Source organism: Temnothorax americanus, unplaced genomic scaffold (assembly GCF_048541705.1).
Source record: "Temnothorax americanus isolate GAGA-0224 unplaced genomic scaffold, ASM4854170v1 Scaffold5, whole genome shotgun sequence".
NCBI lineage: Eukaryota > Metazoa > Arthropoda > Insecta > Hymenoptera > Formicidae > Temnothorax > Temnothorax americanus.
In genome coordinates, this window is record NW_027509657.1 from 5,226,671 (window position 1) to 5,254,163 (window position 27,493).

Here is a 27,493-nt window from a genome sequence, read left to right on the forward strand (position 1 = left end):
AACTGCAAACAGCAAATACTGCCAGGTATACCGGCGTGCATTCCCTGAACCACCCAACGTGTGTATATATACACAGGTCGGCAAACGAGCCACACCGCGAATGAAATCCGTAAGCAGAAGGACCGGCTAACGTCGTGCGTCGATATTTGCCGATCATCGGTCTATGTATCCGCGAAGATGAGTTAATCAGCTGTGGGCTCTCTTGGTGGGTTTTCGTAGCTCTAAAGCCGTGGGGAAACTTTGTACACTGGACGAGTGGACGCGCTAATGAATCTGGATACCTGGTTGATCTGCTAGAGAGCACAAGGTGTAAAGGGCTTCGGAGAGGAGAGATGGTTTAACAAAAAGGGAGAGATAGAGGGAGGAAGAGAAAGAGAGAAGGATAGAGACAAGGTTACAAAGTCGGCTGGCTAACGTTGCCCGCAGGTCAGGTTGCTCCATCAAAGGTCAAAGGGTATATTTCCGACGGCGGTGGTATCGCATAAGGACATTTTTATGGGGTACTCCTGGGATCGTTTGAGAAGTTCGTCTCTCTCTTTCCGTGACGTGTATGTAAATATCCGTTTAATAACTGATGTTATTTACTCACGAAGTAACGGAAACTGCAACGAAATTTTCTCGCATAGCTCGGAGACGTGGATTATTGGAATATTCCGATGAATGGGAAGTTTACCAGTAAAGAGAAACGCATAAAGATCAGTGAATTATGGTGATAATTTTATCGGGCTTTCTTAATCGCAATGCTTTTTAATATAACTTGAATTCTCTAAGGCAATAGCTTTAATTATGATTGTTTGAAAGAATCAATCTTTCAAGTGAGACAATTTGACTACAGCTATCATCAAATTTAATTCAATTGATCGTTGTTAATTGATCTTATGGATGATAAAATTACACGAACATTAACATCGTATAAAAAAATCTTTTATTCGTATAAGCATGGCGAATAAAAAAATTTATTACATATTGCTACATTTTACGAAAATAGTATTTTCATCAAAAGCTTTTATAACAGGTTATTTGTGCCGCACTTGTGACACATTTATATAAAAATGGAATTTTACATTTATTTGGGTGTCAAATAATATATTTTCTTTATTTACAATTTTTTTTGTATAAATATTGTTTTTTACGATTACAATATTATCTCGACATGATGCTTTACGAGTTTAAATTACCATCTCTCTAACAGCAAAAATATTTATTGTATAGTTAGAAAAATATGTATATTAAAGTTAAAAAAGAAATTTGCAAAAAGAAAATAGCTGATATAATAAACTTTTGAAAAACAAAAATTAAAGTACAATAATTGTTATTGTTAATTAATTTTGTTTCATCATACATTATTACACACTGTTTTCACGGATTTTACTTCAAAGTTTTAATTCAACAGATATCATAATATTTAATATTTAACCAAAAAATGAATCAAAATTAATTAAAGAACTTTATTATGTGATTCACGGGACGTCCTAATTACGGACGGTGATATATGTAGGAACGCGCGAGTCGATGTAATTGTACGAAAAAGTTTTAGACCTCAAAGCGCTAGAGTAAATCGCACATTTCAGCAGAGCGGAAAATTCGAAGGCCGATGCAGATCGATATAAGTCGCTCGTTACAACGGCCTACTTCGCGGTGGGATAGAAGTCAGGTCGATTGAGTCAACGATGCGATTAATCGGAAAAAATCTTATTTTTTTCCTCTCTTGTCGTGTCCGTCAGTCTTGGCGACATGTACAGGCAAACTGGATAATGGTCGTCACGAGTCAGTGCTTCGACATTCTATATGAAAAACGTACCGTACTATCGTGCGAGCTATCGTTATTACGCCACACTTTTAGTAAGCATAATCGATAAATTCGCGATAAATAATATCTCCCATGTAAAAAGAGAGCGCGAGTCCGTACGGGAGGGTTTCTATCTATAAATATACAATTTTCAATCCGATATATAACTCTTTTAGTTAACATTTTCTTTTATTTTCCTCTTTTAACTGACATAATATGATCTCTCAGACCTTTACAGATTTTGTGGTTGCAAAATCTTCATAAACAAGGTTTATCTTATTATTACTATTAAGTAATAATAGGAATATATATATATATATATATTTAAAGAAGAATATTTAGTAAAGAATATTAGCTTTTTATCTTATTTTTCATGGATAAAACATTTCATAAAGAAAGAAGATATTTCGAAAGCAGCGGTTCTCTGTGAGATCGCGGCTTGTCAGTTAAGGATTAAATAAAAGATTTTCTTTAGAGAACAGTATTATGGAACGTTTTTCTATCGCGTAATTTCTTTGTTTCTCTTAGGTTTGTCTCAAATATGAATTTTAAAATTGTAAAATTAAGTAAAGACAAGAGCGCTTTTACGCGGTCTTTCGATACGGCTCGTAACCAGGTCTCGTACGCGAGCCTCAATTAATATCAACTTAATTGTCTGGTAAAATTCTTTGTAAAAAGGGCGTCGCGAAAAGGATCTCTCTCTCTCTCTCTCTCTCTCTCTCTCTCTCTCTCTCTCTCTCTCTCTCTCTCTCTCTCTCAACGACTGCCTGGTCCGATCTTAACCGGCTTCGACGGTCTCGCGACCCCGCGTTTCATACATATTTCGAGCGACGGTGGCAAAGGGAGTATTCCGCCGTCCTGGGATATCGTGGCACCGCTAAATATTCGAATCGCCATTCGCGATACAAGAGATTATTAAAATATTTAAACGAGCCCGTCGACCGGTCGTTACGATGGGAGAGATCTGTAGGGGAAGGCAAGGTACTCTCTCCCACCTCCTACCCCCCAACCTCCCCCCGCGAGTAGGTTCTCAATTAAATGCTAACGAGCGAAGAGCTCTTTCCACTTGAATACTGCTTCGATGGAAGCTGCAGCAGTTCACCTAGCCCGTTCTACTCTCGTCCTCCTTTTTGCCCTCTTCGCATCTGTACTCCGTATACCCTTCGTGTCGTTTCCCACCTTCTCGTCGTCCCGCTCCCGCGCCCTCCCGCACCTTTTACACGGCGACATTGTTTTAACGAGACTGGGAACGTGCAATTTGTTCGTCCCGCGCCCGGCCCGTCCGTGGTGAGAGAACTGCGTTCGGCCGTTATACTTTGCCATGCACTCTCGCGCGCTCTCGCTCTTCCCTCGGCTTTCCTGCCGCGCTCGCAAAATCCGCCCTACTTGTTCGCAACGCCAACGACGCGCTCTTACGCGCGTGCATCAGCACTGCGCCGTTACTGTCACTGTCGCCTCATCCTATGGAGTGCCATCCCGGCGTGAAATAATTCCTTTTTTTTTCTTTCTTTTTGAAAACTCGCGAACGCGCCGCACCGTTTGCACTTGTTATGAGTCTCTTGACGCGCCGGTCGCGGAATTCCGAATAAAATTACGGTTCAGTTTGGACGCCGCTTCGTTAGTGTCTTTGCATCACGGCGCGACCTCATCGAGAACGAGGAAAATACAGAAAAATATGCATGTTATTATTTTGTACGTCGCAGCGTATGTTTCCTTTGCGCGCTAAATGCAGTTTTGTCTCGCAAAGCATCAGGGATGGCCAAAATTTCCCAGTGTTGGTGCCACCTAAATTTCAATGTCTACTAAATAGCGTAATTTTAACGAAAAGACATTTCTAGACTATTTTACTACAATTGGGCGCAATTCTGCAATGCGGAAACAACTCCAAAATCTTGCTTTTCCGTTAGCGCAAATATCGCGAAACATTAGAAACTCTGCGCCAACATTATCTCAAATATAATTTTCGAACTATAATCCTGTTCAAGTACAATTTCATGTGTTATATGTGCGTTTTAAGAAAATTTACTATCCACAATACAGAATAAAAATTAATATAGAACTAAAAATCACGAAAATGGCGCTTCATGCCTTATTACATAACTGCATCCAATTATACCATGAGTTAAAATTTATATGTGACCTATGGTTTTCATTATTTTATGTTCATTATTTCTAATGAGACGTATGTATATACACATGGTTTTCATTATAACGGTCACAATTATTTAGATACTTGCGGCAGTTTAATAAAAAAATTGTAAAGAAAACATTTATCTGTTTTACTTGTAACTTCAAAAAGTCGAAAATTTTTATTCGTTAAATGAAAAAATTCAAAATTATTTTGATTTTTAAAATCAATATACGATTTTTTAAATAATATCGTAAGGCACATTAGAGAACATGAATTCAATGTTTTATCGGACATGTCGAGTTTGTTGATATTTAATATCAAATTTATTTGATGTAAAATAGCAAAACGTATTTTATATGATTATTCAAGTTTTGGCTCAATTTGACTAGAAATGTTGAATTTTCATGCTATTTAATCATTCAAAATATTCTGCAAGTTTTATGAAAGAATAAAAAATAATAAGAGCATATACATATAATAACACAAGAATGAATAAAAAAAATATATAAATAATTTTCGATCTTATTAGATCACAATTTGTTTGAGTGAAATAGATCAACATTACAATTATTTTTTAAATTGTCGCAAGTGTCTCAAAAATTGTGTGGACCACTACGATAAATATACACATTTGTATATATATTTTTATACAATTTTAAAAATAGTATCTTTACACGAGAATAATAAAGTTTTACATATATTTGATTTCTGTAAGATCTGTCATCGGATAAGATCCATAAGGAGATAAAGTTTTGTCTATGAATGAAAATTATATCTCTCACACAATCCTCGATTCATATATACATTATATCGAGGTAAGTGGCGCTCGTTTCATTTGTCAAATATAATCTGCGTTTCATTAATGCGTTGGGAATACTTCCCGTATAACTGCCACGTTCATTATTAAAATCCGGAACACAGATTAAAGCAGCCGATGAATAATTCAACCGAATTATGAAGAGTATCGACGCTGCGAAATTCTCCGACTCTGCAAAATTAAGCTACGCGCGTCGATTTTACATTGTGATGTAAATGTGCTTGCGCATTGATCACAAGCGACGTCCCTGCTTTTTTATGCACTATATATGCACTATATAGTTGCGCGCGTGTGTTGTGTGTGTGTGTGCGTGTGTGTGTGTGTGTGTTTCGAGCGTTCCTGCGCGCGCGTCTATCTTCCAATATCGCGAGAACGCAACGGAACTTTTCTCGTAAAAGTCTTTATAAGATTTCTTGTAAAGGTTTCGAACTTTTCTGCCGCTTCTGATACTTATGTATATTTATGCATTATTTATCATAATGTATCTCGCGCAGTTTATGTATATTTCTGTTACCGCAAAGCCTCGGTAGCGAGAAAAAAAAGAGATCCGCGCAGTTACCATTTTTCTTGGTAAACTCGTGCGCATTCCGTGGCAAGACTCCGTCACCGTCGCGAAAATCAAGTAATTACAATTGTGGATATGCGAAGTTGTCTGCGAAATATCATTATATAGTTATCGGCGAAATTACGTATTTTTTTTTTAGCAGAATGATCTATTTCAACATTCGGAAAACTTGCAGTGTAGGGCAAATCTTTTTCACAGTATATTTTACATCTCTTATGCTATTATTATAAATATATAAATAATAATAATAATAATAAAAAATTATTGAAATGATTAACAATTTGTGAATAATTCTACGCGTAACTTCTGATATAAAACCGCTTAATTTTTTAAAGAAGCTCTACGTGATATGTTTTACTTGCCAAGAGTTTTTTGTACTACAGATTGCAGCGAATAAAAATTCCATAGATACTTCGTCGGGCGAAACCCGTTTAATTTAAAGTCTCTCGGACATTCGTGAAACCTCTAAGCTGTCATCTCGTCTTCGTTGACGAATTCCCTCGGCGGATTAGCCGCGACCTTGGAATGCAGCGTATTATAAGAATATCTTCGTCCCGAGAGAAAGCCTGTCTTATTCTCTCTTCCCCCTGGTACATCTCCCTCCCTGAAACTGAAAAAAAAATGCAATCTCGACCTGCCGGCATTTTTACTGCCTGTGAAGTAATGCGTTTTTCTGCCGGTGGAAATTTCATAAACTTATATTTATGCGCGACACAAAAGAATAGCATTTGGTTCTTATACGTGGAATTTGGTAAATTAAATAGATTTACATCTGCATAATGTCTGTAACGCGTTCCTGTATGTGCATGTGAAAGTGCCGACAAAACAATAGGGAAATGAAGTAATTTTCTGAAAGCGGTGAAATGATTATTGGATCAAGACCAAATTTCGAGAATCCTCTATACAAATTTCAAAACTAGAGTCGCAATTAATATGTAATGCATTTTAAAAATGTAATTAATGATATCCAATGCATATAAAATTGAAGTGCTTAAGTGCATTAAATATAATGCAATGCGTTTACTTCTATATTTTTATCTGCAACACACGATCCTAATATGATAAGAAAGAACCGATTATATATGTCATTAAAACTTTACTTTTAATACTTTCGTTATTAAACGCAAGACTTTAAATAAATGATATTATAATTATTATTGAAGAGAATGTTTAAATAATTGAAGAGTTTTTCGTCTCTCGCGTTCTAGCTCTCTTCGAACAATCGAGAAGTGTTTTACCGAGTTATGGTGCCAGAAACTGCCGAATGGCGGTGAGTAAGAGGCGAGAGTGGATACACTGGAGTTAAATTTTAATTTGCAACTAGTTAAAAAGTTAACGGGAGCGGAGTGCTCGTTGGCGGCGCGATTATATAATGTAAGAGGAGCGAAGTTCTCTCGGCTCTTAAGGCACTTCTCTTTCTCTTCCCTTTGGCGAAGGACATCTTTTCTTTCGTTTTCTTTAACTGTAGAATTACGCAAAAATCATAGATAGAAATTCGCGACGCGTCAATTGTAAGTCCTAAATCGTTCTTTGATATGACGCCCGAAAGGTTTGTTTTCTTCGCTCTTGAACGATGTATCCAGGTACCTGAGAATTCTTAATGAATCTGAAAAGAGTTGGATTAAAAACGAAACGCAAAAAAAACGTGCTTTGCTGCGAAACGATAACGTAATAATATAACTGTAATAATTGCTCGCGACAATGGCGGATGACGCAACAATGCGTCGAGTGTCTTCTTGCATATAATAGACGCTCAAACGACCTGCTTCGCTTACTTTTCTTCCTAATTGGTCTTCAGCGTCGCGCGATGGTCGGAGGTATCCTCTGAACGAGAATCGTACCGCGGTCTTTGTATAACGTTACAAAAAACGATAATATTTTCATTTTATAAATGCATGCAGAACATCTACATTTATGAATATCGCAGTTGATCCAAACACACATAGAGGGAATCTTTTATTAATTTACAGAAAACGACACTGCATTAATAAAGATTTTTTTTCAATAACAAAGACTGATCGCGTTTTTTATCAGATTTATAAATCTGAATATATATTAAAATATTACAATATTATAAATTGAGTATTATAACTTATGTAAAATCTAAATAATAAGTTGAAAATTATTAAAAAGGAATATTCCTTTTTAATGTTTAATTGGTTATACGTTTTCCTATGAACCGTTATAACAAAGTGCAGGAACAAATCGTGTAATTAATTAAGTATTAAAGGAGTTTTTTAATAATATTTTTTTACGTAATACCAGATGTGAATAATTAGCAAAATAGAAACTTTTATAAATGGTAAATGTTGGCAAAACAATTTCAATACCTGACATTTAAACAAAAATTAGAAAATTATGTTATTTCACGTCTATTGTTCAAATTATCCAAATATGCCCACGTGAGAAAAGTAAAACCTTCCTTTATATGCTGACTCTTTGATAAAACATCAGTAAAGTTTAACGTATCGGGGAATAGCGTAACTTTATTGGCATTGCATGGCGAAATTCGCAGTTTGTCGCGGCAAACGGAACGATCGGCAATATTGAACCCACACAATCGACGTGCGGTAGTTCATATGAAGTGAACAAAAAAGAAAGAAAGAGAGAAAATAAAGAACAGAATATATAACAGCGAACGTCGGATAGAAAGCAAGATCGTGACGGAAAGAAATCAGTAGACTGCGAGAAAATGAAATTTCCTCTTCTAGGTTGTCGAGACGCGTTTGTCGTGATCATTGCGACGACGGAAATATCAACGAGTCCATTATCTTCGATCTCTCTTTTTTTTTTCATTTTCATAGAAGATCGAAAAAGGCGATCCAGGTCGATGCTGCTTCTCTATCTCCACCGAGTCTGATATCTTAATTATAGGACTATCCGGGAAAAGACTTTATCGTTATGTTTCGATGCTTCGACGCGAGAGTCTTTGCGAGAGTTTATGATAAAAGACAAAAAAAATGAGGGGAGAATGAAAGCGAACAAAGCCGGCTATATAAAATGTGAAGGACACTTGTAGTATGAATTTATCGCACCAATGCGTGAATAAGTTTCGATAGTTATCACGTGAGTCGAGTTCGTTGCAAGGAGACACGGTAATTGCATCCCATCTCAGCCAACTATAAGCAGCCGAGACACGGGATAAGCGAACCTACAAAGAAACGATGGGCCGCGAACGGGAGGAGAAGAAGTCGAACGGGGAACGCTCTCGGAAACGATCGAGAATCTTGTGACTCCAATTAACCGATAACGAGCAAAAGTAATATCCCGGTTTCTTTTCTTCCGCCCTTTTCGGCCCTCCCCATCGTCTCTCCCCATTTTTCCCATCCCTTTGCGGCATCGCGTTCTGCTCTTTCTTTTCTCGAAGCAGATCGATTCCGCGGTCTACGATTCTGCGACGTTCGCGGGAATAAAGGAGCAGAAGAGAGAAATTACCATCTTCAATACATATATATGGAGTGTTTCGGGTTTCCTTTTAGGGGTCTCGAATTAATTTGAAATATGTTGGTCCTGAACAAAAATGTCAGAGCAGCAATGTTTTCTAAGTTATACCTAAGAGACGAAAAATCTAAAAAAAACTTTAAATTATTAAAATGCTTAATAATTTATTGAAAAAATCTCTCTTTAATTCCAAATTCTATTTAACAGATTTTTAATTTTATAGTTAATATATTATACAAAAAAAATTTTTAAAGGATTTGATGAGTAAAAAATATTAACATTAAATACTGTAGAAGAGAAAAACGAAGATTTTTCTTTGCGACGAGAAAGATATGTTTGAGATTAATCCTGTGCAACTGATCGTAACTATATCGTGGTACATGACATTGCATGTGTAGATATCTGTTCAGAGCGATATATGTATATGTACATTAGGGCGGATCGATAATTACTTCGAACACAAACATGAGAAAAGGTAAATAATTTATCACGTTAGTCAATCGTGATTCCCCTCAAAGGTTTGCTCGCGCACCAAAAATCGTCCGCTTTGCGGAAAATTTCTGCTCGAGGCTTATCTACGTTATTGGTTAACGCTACGCGACATTGGTAATCGAGCAATAATTAATGGTATTCGTCCAACATGGGGTGGGCGGTATTCCACGCGCGACGTCGGCGAAATTCACGAGGGATGTATGAATACGCATAGATTATCGTTCAGTTACCCTGAAAAAGCTGCATATTGTGCGTAAGCGATTTGCGATGCTCCCCAATACTCGCGCATACAATGGAAAGTTCGATAAAGGTGAAAAAGTATAGAAATTGACAAATGTTAGATACAAAAAGTTATTTCAGTCAATCGATGGGCTACATAAGATGTACCGTCGACTCCGAGTTGTCACGGAATATACGCATTTCGTTGCAACACAGGATATAGAAGGACGAACCCTTTAAGAGTTATAAATGTTCTCTCTTTCCGGTTGCAGCGAAAAATGATATTGAATTCCAAGATTAAATTAAGTTCAATGAAACAGGTCAAACGATATATATAGTGGTTCGGAATTTACCTCTTTCTCGGTGAAAATTTGATAGAAAATTGATCAAAGAATTCGCAAATTAAATTACGTAGATCTAGGACACTCGCTGTACGTTGATGGCCCGTATATGAATATTTCACTCGTGTTCAAAATTGCTCGTACACAGACGAATCCTCCGCAAAGTGCGACCAAGTACGCGAGTGCGTCCTATTCGGCAAAAGCTCTCCACTCTGTGAGCAGCAGTGGGCTTGTAGGGCACTTCCTAACTAATTGCCGGCGGGTTCGCCTGTTTCCCGGAAGTCCCGTGGAAATATAGCTTCCGCGGGTCGAAGCACCGAAGACAAACCACGGGAAGTCTCAAGCCTATCCCATAGCGCGGATCCGACCTCGTAGATTCTCTCGAATACATTTCTCGAGTACACACTCACCGACCAACATGCCCGCACGCGAGCTGCTTAAGATCCGAGTACCTTAAAACAACGTCGCTGACGTACTAAATTCTCATGTTTAATTAGCGATTACCGGAGGAACATATGCTCAGTCGCAGCACTACGATATAAGACGTCCGTTGTAAAAATGTCAACGCGAAAATTAAGTTCTCGAGCATGCCGCTCTTGGAGTCTATCTCAAAGAAGAACAGATTGAGATCTATAACCTTTAAAATCTTCAGAAAAATTTTTTAATAATAAATAACGGTATATATTTTTTTAATTTCAAGTGCATTGAAAACGAAGATATAAAAGTATCCGTACGTGTAATTTTGACACTTTTCCGTGTTTGATGATATCGCTTTTTATCCCGTTTACAAAATTTCTCTCTTAATATTAAACGTATGTAAATCCCATTCGAAATATTTTCTAAACTCCACCTAACTGCATTGGTATCAGACAGAATTCATAGTTTCCTCTTGAGTAATTAATTCAACAGCTCAGAGTAATTTTCCGTTAGATGCGACCCGACACGTTTTTCTCATTACGACTTGCCCTGCAACGTATCAAATCCTCATCAAGATCGCATAAGGCCCGTTCTCCCCTTTCACATTAATTAATTACGAGCGCGGAGCGTGACGTTGTCCGAGGTCTCGGTTTTTAATTCCCCTTGCGAGTTCGGCTTCTACTTTTTGGCGTACGACAATGGTCGCCAATCCAAGCGGGGAAAGAAACCTAGTGTCCTACCGAAAATTTTCGAAGAAAAAAACCGACACCACATGAATACCGACTTGTTTTCGTGGGATGCGCGATGTCTTTTTCTACTAAAGTTTTGGCAGCTGTAGAAGAGATAATTACTCGAACATGAGTCTCCCTTTTTCAGGCATATGTTTATAGAAACTTCTTTTCACATTTTAACAAGAGGGATAATCCCTTAAAAAAGTTTAGTATCTATTTTCACATGTAGATTTTTCATAATCGAATTAACATCATTATAAAATTTCAATCAATTCAATTATTTACATTAAATTTTCTCCCACAATACTGAGTTACTGTTTTATAATACCCGATTTTAAGTCTGTCACCTACGTGCGTGCGGCCACGATTCCCGCAGCTCCAAATGAGAGTTTTCGCGACAGACCTCTCTCTCGCGTTCTCCGTTTTCCGGATTTCTAGACGTGCCTTGTCGGCGGCCGGGCAATGTCGCGCCTTGGGACCGGCGCGTAATCGTAATTAACGAGGCAAAAATGAAGCCGCGGCGGGGCACGACGCGGTCGCGCCAAGTGAAAACTCATATTTACCGGTTAGCGAGCTCAGACGTCTCCGCGGTGTAATGCCGCGGCATTACGCGATGCGCCGGGAATACTCGAGCTACCGCCACTGGTGGAAATAAGCCGCGCCCAGCCTGGGAATATATGTCGCGGAAACAAACGAGAGGATCCTGATAAAAAGAAATGGTCGTGCGCGCATGGCTTTGTTCGGCTACGAACGATCGCGAATCAGCTGAAGAAGATAGCTCTTTGATGCTAATTCAAGTATTAGCTTTTCGATTATCGTCTGTCATGTAGAACACTTTTTTATCGCTGACATTTATCGTATACGCATAATATCTGTCTTTCATACCGTTTCCTTAATAAAATTGGATGAGAGTAGTAATAGTGATAATTAATACATGGCACATAATAAAAATTGTAAAAATTATTTGCTCTTCACATAAAATATATATTGCCAAATGATGAACGGTATATTTTTCGTTTAAATTGAATGAAACGCCGCATGGAAACTATATCGGGAGAAAATGTAATGTTATAAAGTTGAAAAAAATTGTAATTAAATTGAATGGAATTTATATTTTACGTATGATAGGAATGAATATTGGTTCATTTCGATGTATTTTTTAAAAATTCTCTCATAAAACGTTTTCGAGAGATTTGCCTAAAAAAGTGGTTTGATCTCGATAAAACCCTCGTATAAAATGTTTTATAATCAACGATATTTTTAAATGATATTTATATATAATGCAATATATTTTACTATAATTAGAAAAGTATGCAATGTACATAATGTAAAGACATTACATATGCAAGGATGTATATATACACTTATCCGTGATATTCAACCCCTTTTATCAATGGAAAAGTTCACGCGATAGAAAGGCATTTTTTGCCGTAACGAAAATTCAATCTGAAAGAAAGAACGCACAAAAGTTCAGCGGGAGAAACCGGGGCCGCGGGTGGAAAGGAAGAGGTTGAGAGGGACAAGAGGATCGATAGACATTAATGTGAACGGATTGGAGGGGGAATAAAATAAAAATTATAAGCCCGACTAATCCTCTTCCGGTGCATTCTCGTTAATGACACAATTTCCAGCCCGTACCTGACTACCTACGCGCTTTTAACGAGTTCGCGCTTGCTCCGTAAGAGAAAAGTAATACAATATTTTCCGCGTCGCGTAAGAGGGGGCGGCCACCGGTACTCGACCCCTCGCTCGTTCTTTCTCTCTTTCTCTTTTTTTCTTCTCCCCCTCCCGCATCTCCCCCTTCGCTTCTCTTCTTCCCTTGGGTGGACAATTAAAAGCTCGGAACGGTGCACGATGGATAATTGCTCTTCGTTTTGATGCGAAAGCGAGGATTTCTAGCGGGGAGCCCCGAACAATAAAGCCCAAACCGTAGCTGCGTGACAAGGGGACGATGCGATTGTGCCCGGTATGTCGAACGACCAAATGGATTTTACGTGTACACGAAAAATAGAGGTCCGGCCCGGGTAGTATTGTGCTCGATATAACTCGCCCGGCAGGAGACAGAGAGGAGTCACGCGGAGCAACGCGCGCGACCCGCATGTCGTACGCGCGTTACACCTACATTTACACCGCCGCCTGTAATCCACCCCCGCCCGTGACAGCACCGTGGTGCGGCACAAGCGTAAGTACCGGACGAGCGACGTGATAAATTTATTTCCCGACGTTGAAATGCATCCTGCATCGCGCGCGCGCTCGCGCACGTCTGACGTGTGTCTCTCGTCTCTCGTCTTCAGAAGTTGCCAGCAATTTCATTTACGCATCCGCGTATTTTTCACGCCCGGAGCATTTTCTCCCCTCTCCTTACCGCTCAAATCCAACTCCGTGCCTCAGGTTATCACTTTAATTCACAAATCATAAAAGCGTAATTAGTCCGTAAGATGATATCAAAATAATAGGAAGTGAAATTTATATCACTTGTTTTTATAAAAAAATGCCATTTAAGGTAGTCGTCTCGTCAGGGCATGTATTAGATAAAGTTTTCGATTTTGGATTTTATATCAAATTATATGATCAGCTTTGCAGTCGATTTTTTCTGTGGCTCCTTACCGACTATTTACTCTAGAAAATCGATCTCGAAAATCACAAATTTTGCATTACTTCATACAGACGGCCAGAAAAAGAAGGCTCTATCACGGTATCAATCACATATTTTTCGCATTTTTTGATTAGATGAAGTGAGAAAAAACATTGCTTTTTGTACATTAGATTTCGAAGAATTCGACGCAACCATAAAATATATAGTTTACCGGAGATTTCGCTGCTAATTTTTTAGTTTATTTTAGTGAAAATGCGGTAATCGAGCAGACATTTTTTGGTCGAGGTAAGGTTGGGAAGACTTGGCAAGCCGCTGGCTAATCACTGTAGTTGCAGGTTATGAGGCTCGTCTTTCTTAGCCGAATTGGATAGTAATTGACACCCCGTCATGCGTTTTGAAACCCTTTCTCAGTAATTGTCAAAATTCAATCGAAAAGGAGATGTAACCTCACTTGTAACCTTTCTCGACGACTCGCACGATCAGCCGATCAAAACGGAGTCAAATGAGAAAAATCACATAATTTGGAAAAAGTAACATACTTTGGCACGTATGAAATTTTACACCATAATTCATAAAATTATTTTTCCCTTAGCAAAAATTGCCCGAAATATATTTCTGAACGTGAAAACCTACAAACAGTCACATGACTAGCACGTAGCGAGACGCCTACCTTAATAATCAGCTTTCGGACCAACCATCGGATAGTATACCTTTTGCGATATTCTTTTTTCCACTGACGAGAAAAACTTATTCTACTTCATTATCTTTGCGTCGTTACGATAAAAATGAACGATAAACGCGATATAATTTTATCGTGCAGGATTAGATAAAAATATCTGTAACATTATATAAGATTCTTTAAGTACCGCAAACAAATGCGAGTGTGCTTAAGTTCTCGGAAAAATGACGTTGATGATGATTGGTCATTTTCCGTGCGGATGGTTGATTTTGTGGCCGCCGTGCAGTGCAGTTACAATCGTGGCGGCGGAAGTAAAAGGCCGAGATACTAATACGTGACCTGTGCGCCGCGCGTCAAAACGAAAGCGTCAATTTTAATTACGTGCTCGCGCTACGCGCCTGCCTATCCGGAATATCGGGATAAAACGGCAGCACGTATACAGTTATACATCTGCCGGAGGGCAGGTGCGATATCGGCTATCGCCTCCGTTCGCCCCTCGCTGCATCCTGCCACGTGAAATCGGAAAATGTGAGCACGTTTTCGTTCCTTTTTTCCTCTCCTCTTCTCCCTACTCTCCCCTCTCTCTCTCTCTCTCTCGTACTTACGCGATGTTCTTGTCTATCGGCATCAGATCGACACCCACATTTCCGCATTCGTTAGTGTCTTTAGATAAAGAATGGAGAAACTCGAGAAAACTCCCTGATTATTGTGAAGGGGAAACGTATATTAGAACCGAGTTGTATTGCATTGTAATTCTGTTTCTTTCATGATGTATAATGCTTAATCAATATATTGACTTTTCGTAACTTATTGTGATAATAATAATTAGAAAAAATACTACAATGCGAAAGACTAATAAATATTTCAAATGATCGATTAAGATGATTAGGCAAAGAAAATTACGCTCTATTTCAATCTTAATATCTAGCATATTAAGTAGTAATTCAGCAGTATAAAGTGGTTTGTGATAAAATAATGTATTTACAAACGTCATGTTGGCGAATTAACGTGCTAACATTTCGGGTTTGCATTAGATGGTCAATCTAATAATGTAAGAATACATTTATCACATCTTGACTCTGCATGTCCGCTAACATAGTTTACAGTATGTACACGTTCGCCTCTCTCCTCTTCAATTACCCCAATGCAATTTCTCGCATGCCGCTGTCTGCATCTGATCTAGATATACCTGCCGTCGCCGTCCGTGTCTCATTACGGTCCGTCGACGTTCTCTGATAATATTAGCTCGCCGTGATCTCGATTTCCTCCTATTTCTGCTAACGATTCTTAATTACGAACACTCGTACAAGAATGGAAGAATTAGTGCGTTTGGCAAATGTTATTACACGTTCTACCGAACACGCATAAATTATAGTATTATAATTATTATACGATACAAAGTTGCGAGGGAAAATTAAGGTTGTATGCTTTAATTAAAGCCAACGAAGTTTACCAATTTGGTACAACGTCTACATCAATATAACGTAAACATACAACAACGAAGGATATGCATAAGTGTTGAGTATCAGGGCTGTTAACAAATATCACCAAGGTTTCGGCGGTTACAAACAAACGGAGGGTCAATATTAATTCGTAATTAATTCGCATCTCTCTCTCTCTCCCTCCCTCTTTCTCTCTTTATCTCGGTACGTATCAAGTGGCGTAATTAATTCAGCGGACCTTTCCCTCATGGGCTTTCGCTTCTGCTCGCTCTTCCTCCCGAGCAGGATGCCGGCACGTCCCAGGATGTGGATCGACCGTATTGCGAATTTAAAGCACGGAAGACGAAAGGGAGTTAATTTCGCGCGGCGTTGAGCCGCGATGCGGCGCCATCGTGAAAACCGGACGAACATGAAACGGGACCGTGGCATCTCGCAATGTGTCTTTCGGCCAGTCGGCAACCCTCGCCCTCGCTCGAGGGTAATTGCGTTTGTGTGTAGCCAGGAAGTTTTATTTGGCTGGCATTTATTCGGCAACGAAGAGACAGCCGGCCCACTTAGGCGGGGAGACAAATGTATTTACGTCGTGAATCTGCCAGGATGCCCGCATCCACCTTTCAAGCTTACCCCGTTTATCCAGGGGATTGCCGCGAAATTAAGGGGCCCGTGCTCCTCCCTCGACTATTTTTGTGGCCGGGAAAAGACGACGAACCAGCGTCTCTACGGCGGATCGAATAATTGTCGAACACTCGATGGTATTAGGAGTGAACAACGAGGTAGTAGATAAATACTGGTAGGTAGTAGCTACAGCTAGGTCGATTGCAGCCAACACGTTTTCTTTGAAATTCCATTATGTTCCGGTCCAATTAATTGATTCTCTTGGTGGAAAGAAACAAATGACTTGGAGAGTGCAGAATGTTGTATTGTCTCGCTGTAAATTTTCTATCTCGAATTTGTTAGTAAATACGTTCTTGAAGATTGATGCGAAACTTTGCGAAACATCTCGTGTTTTTTAAAAATTGATTGTAAAGAGAGGGAAAAAGACGTTAGAAGAAATTAAAGGAGAGCATTCCAAGCATTTTTGCTTTTTCCGAGTAAATTGTCTGTGTCTGACTAAGTATTATTTCGTTTCTCTTTCCGCTTGGTTATTTATGGCCTCATAAGTTGTATCTGACTCGCATATCTTCGTATCGTTTTAACAACGGAGATGGTTGAGATACTTTCCGCGTCAAAATATCTAGAAAACTAACCTTAGGTGAGAATTATGGGAGCGTGCAAGCTGAACCACAGCTATTTTAGAAAAATAATACGTCATAAATTGAGTAATTTTCCAAATGTAAAGATAGATTATTGCAAATGATTAAGAGACTTAATTCTATAAATTTATTAAAAATTAAATACCTTCTGAATATTACTCGATCAGGTATCAGGTATTTTAACATTTATTACATTATACTGTCTCGCGCGTCACGAATTCCCAATTTTTAAATAAAGAACATCGATTCGTGTTCTATTTTATTCTTGAAATAGTATAAAGTTGTTTGTATATTACTAGCCGGATCGACCTTTGCTAAATATCCCGATTCGTCAGGTTCTAATTTTAAAATCCGTCGCGACATACCGCGATAACTCGACGACACGACTCGCGACGTAAGAGACACAGCTCGTCGCTTATGACACGGCTCGGGGTTGGCAACGCGCGCAAACTAACGTGTACGTGTAAACGCTCGTTCCGATAATAGATTCCCCATTTGGAGTTCAGAGTTCTACGGCGAATCTGTAACTCCGGCGATCAAACTGCTTGCAAAGTTTGTCGCTCGAATCGAATGGGAGTTTGGGTAACTCGTACCTAACGCTCGCTCTCGCTCGTATCCGCCTGTACCCTCGTACACGTACATGCGCTGCATCCCTCTGTCTCCCTTCCCTTTTATCTCTTTTCGCATATCTACTTAGGAATATATATAGGTGTAATATACATATCCGCGTACAAGGTATCCTAGAAACTCTGCGTCTGACTTGAAATCAAGAGTTACTAGAAATCAAAGACTAAAAAAAGTCAGTTAAATTATTTGACATTTCGAAAGCGTAACCACTTGCTCTCCAGTTAATTTTTATTTAATTTTAATAAAAAATTGAGATTACTATATGTCTTGTTAATCCTATTACAACAAATATTAATTAATAATTAATTACTATTACACAGTCTATATCGTTTTTATCGTTATATTAACAACTTTTGAGATAGTGCATCTTATGCGGATATGATTATTGTGCATTTGTATAAATCCAGTCGGACACATATCGAACTCAAGTAGCGCGCATGAACACGCGCGAATGCGACGTTTCCAGCTGACTTGACAGCTGTGTGTACTCTCTTTTACGGGTATAGGCGAAGGGGAGACTTCTTTTCGTTCTTCGATTCCATTCGCAGCTCTCACCGTCACAGCGTGTACCATTAGCGTGTCTCTCAGCGACGTGTCGCGATGCCACGTTGTACGTCGCGCATAAGTAAAAGTGTCGTTGTATCCTATCCGACAATGTCGTTTTCTCATGGAAATAGACTCGAACTCGGGAATGACATTGCGATCTCAGACAGTCGAAGAATTATTGTTTTTCTTGATCGAGTTGCGTAATACCGGAAAGTACACCCCGTTGAATACGCGCGACTTCGTAACGGCGCGACAACGAAGTACACTTCTTTTTCCTCCCGCTCCGAAGAAGCGTTACATCGGTATTTGTAGTTTGTCTTTGGCTAGACAGCCACCGCCGCCGTGTTTGTTTTCGATCGAAGATTGGAAACGAATATCGAATATTTACACGCTCGCCGCGACGAACGTTGACGCTCTGTAAACGATAACAGATCTTTCTTCACGCTCCAGAAAAGTTTGTCATCTGTGTCCCATTTTTTATTATTAGATAATTATAAGATAGTTCTATATGAGAAAATTTAATCGCTGAAATATGTTCATTTTAATTCGATTCAATAATTGCGTAAATTGTGACATGTGATAATTTCTGCATGAGATTTGAAATATGAAGCTCAAATTTAAGTATTTCATATTATTTCACTGTCATCGAACTTCAGTAATCGTTTGTTTGTTTTAAATAAATAATAATTTCTAGTAAATAGTACCTACGGTTTTTCTACGAGACGCAATAAATCTATCCTTGGGTCTTTCGCACATTTCTGAATCAGTCAAGTGGGTTCACGAATATTTCCCTGACTTTTCCGCGCATAATAATGGCAATATACGTTACGATTTTCGGATGAGTGCCTTGCTACAAGCTCGGAAGTACCCTCCGAACGTGAAAGTATTCTTCAGGACGCGATTTGAGCATTCGATGGCAGGATGATGAAAAAAAATGCTTTCTGAGGAATATTAATGCTCATAAATAAAGATTAACTCTTGTTAATACTATCTTTTCTATTGGTAGAAGGTTTACGCGTTGCAAAATTTATTTTGAATTTTTCGGCGAATTTAAAATTGATTTTTCTTTAGCAAAATATTAATGCAAAGTAGCAAGTCTAGTAATTCCGATATTTCTAGAAAATATCTTACAATCAGATAGCAAATTATTATTGAAGTCGTAAAATTATATATTATTAAAGCAATATTAAATACAAGCAGAAATATAAAGTGACGAAACGTATCTTATTTGTTCACTTAAGCTTAATTCAAGGGCTACTAAGATCTTAAGCATTACGATCAAGATATAAACGCCATTTTTCTAATTCGGTTCTTAGTATCTTTTAATATCTCAGGACACCCAGTACATCGCAGCAGCTTGCTCGTAAATTCGACACTGAGGAGCACTTATTGCTCTCTCGCGCACTCCTTGAATCGCGAGTAAATCGTACCGCTCGAGTTCGACTACGGGGATACACCCCCCGGCGACCTCTTTCCCTCATCCAACCAGTTCTCCTTATAGTTTCTTCGTTTCAGCCTCGATCTGAAATTCGTTCCTCTCTCTTCGATTTCGAACATTGCTATCGCGAGATATAGTCTAAGTGCGGAGCACACAGTCGATAATAATTGCGACAAGTCCATTACGACGTCTTCAAGGATTCCTGCGGCAGGATTATAGATACCAGAAAAACCGGGATAGCGGGCCGCTCTCGACTTCCCGTCATTTTTTTTGCTCAGTGACGACAAATGCGGCAAGAGAAAATTACTTTAAGTCTCGATTATGGACTGAAAAAGATAATCCGTAATAATTACTATTTTATTTTAAAAGTAATTGTTGTAAGAACAACAGAAAAATATAAGACATATTTATGAGTGAGTAATACATCAGCGAGTGGAAAATATCAAAAGAAATATGTAAACTAATATTAATGGAATATTTTAGAAAAATGGTATTTTATTAACATCTTTCTTTTATAAACAAACAAATACTTATTCATTTTTCCCCACATCAAACTCGTGATTTAAAACACGCACTTCATGCGTCTACTAAGAAATTGAGAAATCCGTCACTGATTTCAACCGGCCATTCTCTCTGCCTCGCTCGCTTTCCTTTTTCCTTTTGTTACCTGTCTATCCATCTCGTCCTTTGCCCTCTCGACGGCCTCCACCTTGCTCGCGTGATTTACCGCGCGCTCCTCATTTTCCGCCTCCCCCGCCACCCTCCACGCTTCAATCTCGTTCTGCCGGGTAAAGGATTCCGAAGAAATTGAGAAAGATTTGCCGACGTTACCGAGCGGGAACCCGATGAAGGAAGGGAAGCCGAAGAATGTGAAAGGCAAGGAAAGAAACCATGGTACATCCAAGTCGAGAATGCGCCCGTATAAAGAAGAAGAACCGGCACCCTTTCTTTTCTCGCCGATAAAATAACATTAGAGCCACGAGCGAGTCGAGTTAATTACAGCGGTCGCCTCGACCTCGGCAAAATGACCGTCCAGGGTCGGTCCACACGTAACGCAAGTGGTTCTCTCGTTGTAATCTGCATTATAAAACTGTCGCGACATATTCGTCGACGACGCAGCTGCCCGTAAAACATAAGCACGGTTTGTAGCTTATATTTACCATCCGGACACTTGGTCCACTCGCGCTGCTCTAAGGGAATTGGGATTTGGGAAAAGAGGTTGCAAAATATCAGTCTCAGTGCTGATTGGTTCCGCCGTGTTACAGCAGAATCGGCGCTTCCGCAATCGTGATAATTTCATGGGGCGGAAGACGCCGGAATTGCGCATCGCGACACGATAAATAATATGACATTGCGTACAACTGATGACAATGAGCTTCGTTATTTTGGAACCTCTATTAGAAGATCGCGTTTTGCGACCGCGCGCGAACGAAGACAATATCACGCAATTCTCGACAATATGGTATGTTCCACTAACATGGAACAAATTGTTTTTCCGCCGAAATCTCCTAATGTTATATATTTTACGCGTTACCCGCAGAAACTCATTATGAAATAAGGGAACCGGTTATCGTTTGGATCCTTACTTCGTTATTACGCGGCTAAAAATTAACCGCGATTCTAAAGGAAAAGCGCCTCGTGGAAAATTGAATTTTAGGCGGATTACATGAGCGCGTACTTCACATTTTTTTGCGTCTAAAAATGAAGCTTCGCTCCAAAGTTAGTAACTTATTAACTTTTTAAAACAACACGGTAAACCTCCCCTCCCTTTGCAACAGGTTAATGTTCTTGCAGTTCAAACATGCGAGATACATTTTTGCATTTCATCAAGAACTATCGCTCCGTTCATCAAATATGAATAGTTTGCTGAAAATAAATGCGGGCTTTGTTTTTTTTAAATTCGTGATGCAATATAAAGTTCATCGTACGGATGAGAATCCAGGTTTTCAGTGGCAACGCGATGCAAAAATTAGAAATGTGCCTAAAATAATTAGAAAGCGAAAGCGAATTAAAGCTGGCAGCGTCGCTCGCTCGATACGCGCCGGATAACGAATGAAATAACGCCGCAATCTTTTCCAATCATGGACCAACGATATGGTGCGCGCGCATCGAAAAGTCGATGTTTTCAGGACCATGCATGTACCGCGTTGTCACCTCGATAAATCAGCTGAATTCCCGGTCGTGAGCCGCGTTCGCTGCCATCACGATCGCGGAAATATCAGCGTTTTACGTCTCCATCCTCCTACATCGTAAAAAAGCCCTGGGTAGAATCGAGTTTTGCGACGCAACCGAGCGTCGGCTGACTGCAGCATCGCGTCGCGCACCCGGTATCAATAGTCGAAACATCGTTGCCCGTCACATGGACAGCGATACGGGAACGATTCGTGTGATATTTCGCGCTCGTATAGTTTGTACAGCCACCGAGCTCCATCAAACAAACCCAGTTACAGCTCTTTTTGCGCACAATTAAAAATATTCCCGAGGCAGTAATTCGCGTATTATGAAAATCTACGAGGATAATGATCTTTGACAAATATCCGATTAAGATATCGCCGAATTAGTACAGGGTGTTTTTTTAAATACTCCCTAATATTTTGAGAGTTGATTTTGGAATCATTTTATGAAGAAAGGCTCATATATGAATATGGTCTCAAAGGTCCTGCCTCCCCGATTTCAGAGAAGTATATAGGGTGTTAAAAATATTAGGTATATAGAGATTTTTCGCTAAAAGTGTGTTTCATGTCTTGGAAAAGTCAAACAATTTATTTATTTTATTTACATTTCTTTTCGAGAGCTATATTACCTATTATATGATTCCTGAGTATTTTGTGATATATATGGAGAGGTTTATGTCACGAGAAAGTCTATTCTTAACCGTACTACTCCTAAGCAGTCCATTTCTCGTTAGTGTCACTCACATCATTTTTAGAGCTTTTTTATAGAGTTATCCGTTGCGGAGTATTACATTGGGTCGCTGTCGCCGTTGGGCGGTTCCTCTCGTCATGAGGTGGTCCAACGTAGCAATCGCGCGGACCTTTCGAGGTGTTCTTCCTGTAGAGAAGAGTGGTACACTGCCGTTGCGGAGTCGGACAGATTCCAATTTAGATCCGAGGGAGTCGGTGCCGGCGGCAGGTCTCCTCGGCGGTGATGGCGAACAAGCATCGGCGTCGTTATCGGCCCAAGTCGTCGGCGCCGCGCGGAGAGATGCTCCTCGCTCCCTAGTATAGACTACGGTCGGAGTCGTTTGTATACAAATATGCAGGCGAACAGGAAATTAAGGAGCGTGGCCGAAGGGGTACGCCGGAGAAAGTGACGGGAGGGAGGGGAGAGAATCGCGTCGCGCGGTGTAATTTGTGATATCGCCGTTGCGACGATAGTGTCTTCCCCCTTAAGCCGATTAGCGATACTTATTCAGCACTTTGGAGCATAGGTATTTAGCGGCGAGCCGCTAATTGGTAATTGAAGCCCTCATATTTTTATTACAATAAAGTAGAGAGGCTGTACGAAATATAATTTTCTTTTTTCTCATATTATATTTAGAATATTAAGTAGTTTATCTCTGCGCTGAAAAAAATTTTTTTTTTTACAAAATGTGATTGAATGTCTTCTAGCGAAAAATGATTTATACGTTGCTATTTTCCACAATTTTTCTATATTGACAGAATTTGCGTCCGTATCGTCTTTATAATATACGAGACAATGCTCGCGTCGTCACACGAAGTTGCAACGTTTCCGTTTACCGTAAAAAAGTTATTACGCGGTTCTACTGAACTCTCGAGCCACACTATTACGTCTGTAACGACGACTACGCAGTATATCTTCCGCCAGTTTAATCCCACGGTTTTCCTGCGTGCGCCCTTTTTTCTCCGGACTGACTTTACAGGGATTAATTTTTTCTTCTTTCTTTTTTTTTTTTTAAGCACTTAATGCAGATCCTCGCTCTCACGGCAAGAGACACAGAACTAATCCTTTATTCCGTTGGAACCCGCGTAGCTAGTCTCGCGTTATTACTTTGGCGTTGGGAACGAAAACGCGCGGATTGAAACCAATTGTGCAATTGGATTGCAGATACTAGAAACTAAATTGAGCAGAATAGTGATTATTTAGAAATTGTAAAAATATTAGTAATTTCTAAAATCATCTTCCGTTGCTAATTAAATAATTTTACTAAACCGAGCATGTATATAAATAACAGGATACAATTATGGATTAATTTAAAGTAAATTTAAACTGATAAAAAATTAATTTAAGTCTCTATTTAATCTTATACATATAATTTTGCTTCATTAATTTGATAAAGAAATCGAAAATAATTGCTGAATTGGATGTTTCCCGCGGATATTAAAAGCCAAATGGAGCAGAATGACGATTATTTCGATGTCAAAATATTAATAGTTACGAAGATATCTGACATTAAAAATTAAACATTAAACGAGCCGGGCTTCGAATGCGAAAAAAGATAACAAAATTTCCATCGACTTTTACTTTCTGTCGTGCGCAAACCCGTAATTAGTGTCGTTTTTCTAATACTTTAAATAATATTATAAACTCTATTTCTTCCCTATTTTTGAATTTTATCTGGATAGGAACTTGAGACCTCGATGTGGACATCTATTAAAGTTGAGAACTATGCGTTATCGTTGCGGTAAAGTCATCTCAGGTAGAGACATGCGGGATCGAAATTGATCGCGGCAGGCGATTGGATCGCGTTCGTTAAAATAATGAAGCGGGTCCGTCGAGAAATATCGCCCCCTTAAGGAGGCTCTTACCCGGCTGCTCTAATCAATGTAGCAACCGAAAAATTATCATTAATAATTGGTTATAAAATTATCGGAAAATTAAATAAAAAAATAAATAATGATTTTTACATAGTGTAAGAGTAAGTTATATGTTCTATTAGTGTAAATATTAAAATTTATACAATAAGTCAGTTGACTACGTCAGTGCTAAAGAGCAGAATAATAACATGCGCGTGTTACAACGTCGTCTGCAGCAGTGTGTAGCTAAGTGAGGTGTAGCCGTGTAGCGTTGTAGCGATTGATGCGATAAAGAGATGGAGCCAAAAGAAAGATGTAACTTGAGAATGCTGAGAGGGAAAATGAAAGGAAAATTCTCGAAAATAAAGGTTGTCAATCCGCGAGAGAATAATTATGCCCCTACCATACAGCGCAGAGAAAAGACATGTGCAAGTGAGGTTAGAAACTTCGCGCGATTTTGACACTCGGAAGATCATTCGCCTAACCTGTCGTACGTCATATTAAAACTACAATATCTTTTATAACTTATCGTCAACACCAAGTTTTCTTCTTATCATTAGAAAGATTATTATTTTAACTACAATTCCTTAGTTTTTTGTTTACCTGGCTCGCAAACTTGCCAAGAAAATACATCACTTCCGGTAAAAATTTTAGTGTTTACCATATGCCCTGTGTTAAAAATGCGAATTTCAATACTGATATTTTTACAGTTTTTATCGTCAACCTATGCTCAAGTTTTGGGCATCGGTCCGTTGTGGTTCACTTTACAACATATATTAATTTCATAAAGATCTGTCATATTATGATCGAGGTAAGAGCCTCCTTAACGCAAACGCGCCCGCAATCTGATACGATTGCATGCGCGCGCGAAAGAAGGAGAGAGAGAGAGAGAGAGAGAGAGAGAGAGAGAGAGGGGTGGAGGGAAAGAGAAAAAAATAGTGGAAAAATATTCACGTATCGACGAGTGATATGGAGAGAAAGAAAACGGTGGCGACCAAGGGGGGAGAGTGTGTCCCAACACACGATCGTCCCGGAATGAAAGGGGTTGCTGAGTGAGCGGTGGAGGCGGGGGAGGTTGCGGAAAAATGGACGATAGAACCGGCGGGGGTATGGCGATGTACGCGGTAGAGGCGGACAGATGGGAGTGTGAGGCATGCCCGCGATATATCGTGGCTGAGCCTTTATTAAAACTGCTTTCGGTGTTATTGCTTTCCGGGAACGTCGGGCCTCGAAAATACCATTTCCGCGAGATAGGCCGTGGACCTCTGCGTCGCCGAAAATATATATCGCGACCCCCTCATATAGCATCGCCGTGGCCGTCTTCCCTTCCGCGACCATTCCGTCCGGAGATTGTCGCAAGCGTAACCCGTTAAAACCGACAATAAATACGCTCGTCACTATGTACAGGTCGACGATGTGCTCCTTATATTACGTCCTGACCAGTTATTGTCCGTTGACAATGGTCGATCTGCAATTTTTGCCGGGAAATGAGAGTTCACTTCGCGTCTCGGAAATTAAGATTTGTGATGCTTATACCGTTGAATATATTTGTAATGGTATTAATCTCTAAAATATCGTTATATACGCGATCTCTCTTATTTGACATTTATAGTTAATTCTAAAAAGTTAATTAAAACGATGTAAGAGTAAATACCAATGCAATTTTAAATGCCAATTTCCTCTATTTATCTATGTTCCTTATCTACATTACTTTCTGTTCATTTCATTAGCTCTAATTAATGCTTAAATTTAATTTTATTTAGGCTCTCTCTGGTAAAAAACACAAATAATAATTGATAATAATAATAATAAATATAAAGAAAAAATAATAAAATATCAAAATATGTATATACGCAATATTAGAAATCAGTGATAATTCACTCGCATAATAGCCTTACGAATAAAATATGAGAGATATATTTCTAATGCGAATAGAATACTGTAGTGTATAGACTACTGTAGACTGTAGAGTACCGTGGATGTTTTTTCCGCATTCATTTCAGTTTTGTGTGACCGTGATCGATAGTCATCAGAGTAGCATTTATTCGAGTACAAAAACATTATACGCAACCGTGAGTTGGCATACGCGCGGCAAACCGCTGCGGGCCTCTGTTCAATATCGCGAATTTCTCCGTACACACGGGAGAGATTGTAAACGCATACCGAAAAGTAGACAATTGGCAGTGGAATGCAATATTTTCCCCGAGATACGTTCCGCCGAACGTCACGCGAGATTCGCCCCGTACGGTACTGTACACGCGTATACCTTCGACAAACGCGCGATAACTCAGCGGCACGCGGCTTTCGTACATATACTATGCTCTCAACGCGGCCATCGCCCGGAGCTGAAAAGGCGGCCGATAACGTCGACCTAGATCATTTTCGTATGCGCGCGAGAACGTGCGAATACTATACATAATATACATACTCGTATACATCCTCGCCTGCCGCCGCAAAGCCACGAGGAATTTCGTTGACGTACAAGCCTTCGAGGAAAGAAATCTTTCATATATACCCATCTGTACAGATAGATTGAATTTGCGACATTCGATGTCCCCCTCTGTAAAAACAAAAAATTCAAATATAAAATATATTTTTTAAACTGCTTTACTCTACTCCTATTAAATTTGAATAAATTATATAGATATGCATTCATTCAGGCAGCCACGCACTTGAAAATGTAAAATAATCAGGATTATAAATGAAAGATCGTTAAAAAACAATAGTATTTTAATAATAGAATGGACGATATAATAAAGGTCATAGAATTAACTAGATGTTCATTAGGAAAGACTACTATTATAACTTTAATAGAAATTTAAGAAGGAAATAAGAAATAAGACCTTCTTTAAGTTTGTGTTATTAAAATCTTGTTAAATCTCTAACGATATTAAACGTGGTTCTTAGTTACTCATATAGTACATTCAACCTTATATTTATGCAACATCTTCGCACACTTTTTCTCTTGTTAATATAGAAAATCCCTTAGACAAATGTTTAGAGTAAAAGCTTGACTACTCGATGTAAATTGTACCGCAGAATCTGAATCCGTAAATTCTACCACGTAAATTGATATATAATACAGTTATTGCTGTACTAAGATATAGATTGTTAGAAGCACACACTGTGCACGTTCTGGAGATATTTTAGGAGAAAGAAGCTATTTTATGTGTCACATACACAAGACTATTTCTGTTGCAAACTCTCTTTCT

The 27,493-nt window shown here is 39.1% G+C and overlaps 1 long non-coding RNA gene across 2 annotated transcripts in view; it reads right to left on the reverse strand.

Annotated features, from left to right (window-relative positions):
- Positions 1 to 4,530: 4,530 nt before the first annotated feature.
- The window catches only part of LOC143903870 (uncharacterized), a 313,718-nt gene continuing 290,755 nt past the window's right edge, over positions 4,531 to 27,493 (reverse strand). Inside the window, exons 4-5 of one of the 2 annotated variants that reach the window (XR_013258816.1) lie at positions 26,710 to 26,841; positions 4,531 to 5,912 (exon numbers count right to left, since the gene is read on the reverse strand). This is a non-coding gene — a long non-coding RNA (uncharacterized LOC143903870). Of the gene's footprint in view, positions 5,913 to 22,339; positions 22,753 to 26,709; positions 26,842 to 27,493 lie in introns of those variants that run through there. The other variant, XR_013258817.1, reaches the window with a different exon arrangement.